At 40.3% G+C, this 4,444-nt stretch overlaps 1 long non-coding RNA gene across 1 annotated transcript; it reads left to right on the forward strand.

The window, feature by feature from the left end:
* Window positions 1-1,907: 1,907 nt before the first annotated feature.
* On the forward strand, window positions 1,908-3,767 carry LOC124464061. The gene is made up of 3 exons (XR_006955689.1): window positions 1,908-2,649; window positions 2,770-2,996; window positions 3,692-3,767. It is a non-coding gene; the product is annotated as an uncharacterized LOC124464061 (long non-coding RNA).
* Window positions 3,768-4,444: the final 677 nt, after the last annotated feature.

Genomic DNA, 4,444 nt, shown 5'->3' on the forward strand with positions numbered 1-4,444 from the left:
GACAGGCGACACTCAGACTAGCAGATATATCTTTACCAGTATCACTCACAAACACATCACTTAAGAGAAAAAAAAAACATAAATACACTTTCTGAAAAATCAATCACGTGTTGTGTGACTGAGAATACTCAGAGTTCCCTTTACTTTATTAAACTCTTTAATAATATCTGACCCCTGGCGAAGAACAACATTTTCAAATCACACACCCATAACTTCCTCACTTAAACTGTATTACTCCCATCACAACAGAGCCAGACACTCTATCAGTATGCACTAATCTTGTAATTAACAAGCTAATTAGGCAATTAGAGCTTTGCAGAAGGATGCCTAAATGAAATATGACAACACAGACATTGCTTTCTATGGCACCTGTGGGTCTTTTCAGATGTCACAATGAAGAGCAGAATGACAAAGTGCAGTCTCTGCACTCATTGGTACTTAACACGCCCTGCTTTCTATGTCCTTATTCCACTGCTAATGACGGTCGTTTTTGTTTGAAATAACACGTCTAGGTTGGCAGGTGGGTAGGTAATAGCTCCATCCATGTTATCAATAGTGTTTCACGACGTAACATATCATTCAGTTATTCAACTCAGAACCCTTGGCTCCACACACAGAGGTGAAGCAGACTGGTGTGTCTCCACTGTCTTATTGTGGAGGGACTGTCACAGACGGAAATGAATTATGTTGACACATGGCAGAACACGACGGTGAACAGGCTATGCAATGCAATGAAGAATCATGCACTGCACCAGAGGATAGGCGCCAGAGCTCTACCTTTGAGCCTTGCTTGACAGGTATGCAGTGCGACTTGACAGCTCAGTATTTCCATGATAAATGCAGTGGTCCTGGGACTTCCATTCACTAAACTCCTGAGTGTGTTGAGCTTCTACTTCAAGGTCAAGTGAATAAGGAGAGAGAGAGCCGCACACCTCGCTGAAGGAAACGATAGCATCTGCTTTCTCACTTGTTACAAGAGGATTGTCGTGTGGTGACATGAACTGTGCATTGTAAAGCTCTGTATTGAAAATAAGTTACGGTGTATGAACCCCCTTTTAAACATTAACCTAAACTTAAATATACTGTAGATTGAGTTAAATAACTTCAAAGAGGTATGCATTGGATGTTAATGGTCCAAGACTAAGGTGTAGGGTTGGGGATTTGAATGAATTTAACACAACAGGCCTCTCCTGTTGTAACCCTATTAGCTAGGATGTGATCCAAGCAGCCATCGTATCATTAAGCAGTGCATGCGACCCAGTGTAGGTCTTGTTGCCTCGCATCCAGCTCAACAACTAGTCTGCTGCCATAGCAACTGCAGGGGAGCTCTGGGTAGCGCCGCCTGCTCGTGCAGTGGATGTCACCCGTGGCAACGACCAATCCGAAGTTCCTGTGCTTTTGTACAAGCTCGGTGATGATAGAGGGATGTGGTGGGTGGGCTTTAGAACCATACATCTTCCACCATTGGATAAACTCGTCGTCAATTGTAGCCCAGCTCTTAGTGGATTGGTTGGAGGGGCTTAGTTGTAATATTATAAACATGTCACTGCTTGCCTGCTCTGTGCGCCACGGCTTAGTGTTGCGACCATAGAGGAGTAGTGGGAAGGAAAGATCCCGTGCAATTCATTATCAGTTCTTTACCAAACTATATAAAACTCTGATCATGCACTTACTTTTGAGAGTTAAGTGAATCTATATTATGGTTGGAATAGTGTCTGACGACGTTTAGGTGCACGAGCACGCGTGACTGAGGCATACGGCAAGTGGGAATCTCCCGTTATTTGATCATTTTAATCACAGTCCTAGTATTGCTGTAGCATTTTGTTTTCGGTGTTCCAGCGAGAAGTGACAAGAACATAGACCCCTCCTCTGAAGGGCGGAGCGTGCATTTTTATTTCGATTTTGTATCTTTTTTTTTTCTACAGCTCGTGCGCTGACACGTCTGCACTGAGTGAGTGGCATTGGCACACTGTCAATCGCTCACTACCGCTGCCATCAAACAACATAAAGCACACAGGCAAAGACTCGGGCTCATAAATTTCAGCAGGCAGATATTTTTGCGCATCGCTTTACAGCTTGTAGACTAATTAATTTTCTCGCTGTTATTTTTTCTAATATTTTCCCACTAATGCTATCAACTTTTTGTACATTTCATATTTTTGTATAAGTGCAATTTGGCACTGATGCCGCCAATTATTTATTTTGATATTTTGTGTTCTTTGGGAAATTATTTTAGTATATTTACACTTGGCAAGTACATTATTTCTACCTAAAGTAGCCAATAGTACATTTTGCCTATTTTCTTTTCAACAAATTGCCAAATTGGATATTTTGTTGGCTGTTATTTATGATGGGGATTTGAACATTTTCAAGAGGAATTGTACGAGAACGCAAAAGAAGATCGTTAATAAGCAGATGAGCGAGGTGCGTCGGTACTCACCACATCAAATCAGAGAAAGACAAATTGGCAAGAGGATTCGTGCAGGATACGATGGACAGCGATGGTCATTTTGACAAAGAAGTTTTGAAATATTAAAAATCTTATGTATCTTTGGACTATATTCACAGATCATCACTCTGAGGGTCGTGCGTAAATAGAGAGTATTGCAAGAAAGCGATTACTTGGACACGATATTGACATCATCAATGGTAGTCACTCATATATTTTTATACGTTTAAACGCACATTTTTCTTATACCAACATCTCTTTTTTCACAACACATGTTGTAGTTGCTCGTGTTTATGAGTTTTTCCTTTTGTGTGGCTCAGTACAAGTGCATGGACTCTGTTGCGGCTACTATGGATGAACAAGCCCGGATCATGCAGTCTCTTGGCGGTGTCAGTTTGTCTGGCCACTCGGTACAAGGAGGCATGGCACTGCCTCCGCCACACGGACATGATGGCACTGATGGGGACGGAAGAAAACAAGACATTGGTGACATTCTTCACCAAATTATGACGATAACTGACCAAAGTCTGGACGAGGCGCAAGCAAAGTTGGTTCATTTATATGTTTTATTTGCTCCTCAAAACGTTGACGCACAATTTTTCAGTTGTGGTCCGCAGGTCACTAATCGTTCCATGTGTGTGAAGAACTAATGAACCGAATGTCCAGGATGAAACATTCACATTAAAGTCATTCACATTCAGGCCTATAACAAGTAATAATTACAGCTTTTTGCTATAGTTTTGGAACTTGTATTGGCGCATGTGGAGTCCATAAAAAGTTATAGGAAGACCTGGTAGCTTTTATGAGTCCATGTAGATTTCCTAGGCACCAGAGTCCTGCTGACTGATGCATATTAGCAAAAATAATGCCTATGTCCTGAGATAAAGTCAATAATAAAGGCTAATGATATAATACATTAGACATGTATTTAGGATACATTTGTATTAATGGATAGTGTATCAGAACCGTTTGTCCTACCGTGAAAAAGCACAAAAAACTAATTTATAAATCTATCTGTAGTAGTTGGCTCATCTTTCAAAAAGCAATGCCATTAAAAGTTTAGGTCCAAATTTCAACTTTAATATGAGCTACATGCCAGCTGACTCATGAAAAACACCTGCTTTCAGCTATTGTTTAAAGAACAAAACAATCAAACAGTTCATTTTAATTTCTTGAAGTTGGACAAATGTTGTGTTATAGTGACTATATATCAATGTTGGTTCTTGTCTTATACTGAAACAGGAAACATGGACTGAACTGCCACAGAATGAAGCCTGCACTCTTCAGCGTACTCTGCGAGATCAAAGAAAAAACAGGTAAGAACTGACAGAAGTAAAGGTTTGCATGAAGAAGATACATAACGATTGTATTGCTCAAGCGTTTCCACACCGCCATCTTTACTCCGTTGGCAGTCACCTCGTGGATGCCAAGCGGGAGACGTGGTTTGCGCTCATTATAAGATAGGTCGAACTGAAACGGGGCAATTTATATGATTGTTTTAGCCGTTCTGATGTGCAATTGTAGAGTGTGTTCATCGCTTTTTAAAAGAGCAGAACGTCTTTGACAAAGGTTTAAGCGATGTCACGGAGAAGCAGGCAACCTGCACGTATGCCGCTACATCAGGATCCACTCCAGCGTTCCCCGTGTCTCGTGAAGGAAATCCTGCTCCTTAATACAGGCGACCATGCAATACAATACACGATATACGTAAAAATAATATATTTATATATTCAAAGCCAGCAACCAGACAGTTAATAACCTTTACATTGCCTTGATTTTAGTTTTTTTTATTTATTAAAGTAATGTGGTTTCAACCGACGGGAATATTTGCAGTATATAGTCCATTGCTGCCTTAAAGCCTAACGCGAACACATTTAATGCACATGTGAATGTGAGGGAAAAAACTCAAGCTTCAAACTATTTTAATTATTGTTTTGTTATACAAATAATTAATAAAGTTTATGCAAATCAAGTAGCATAACTCTCATTTGGGTT

The sequence above is a fragment of the Hypomesus transpacificus genome, unplaced genomic scaffold, assembly GCF_021917145.1.
Source record: "Hypomesus transpacificus isolate Combined female unplaced genomic scaffold, fHypTra1 scaffold_31, whole genome shotgun sequence".
NCBI classification, from domain to species: domain Eukaryota; kingdom Metazoa; phylum Chordata; class Actinopteri; order Osmeriformes; family Osmeridae; genus Hypomesus; species Hypomesus transpacificus.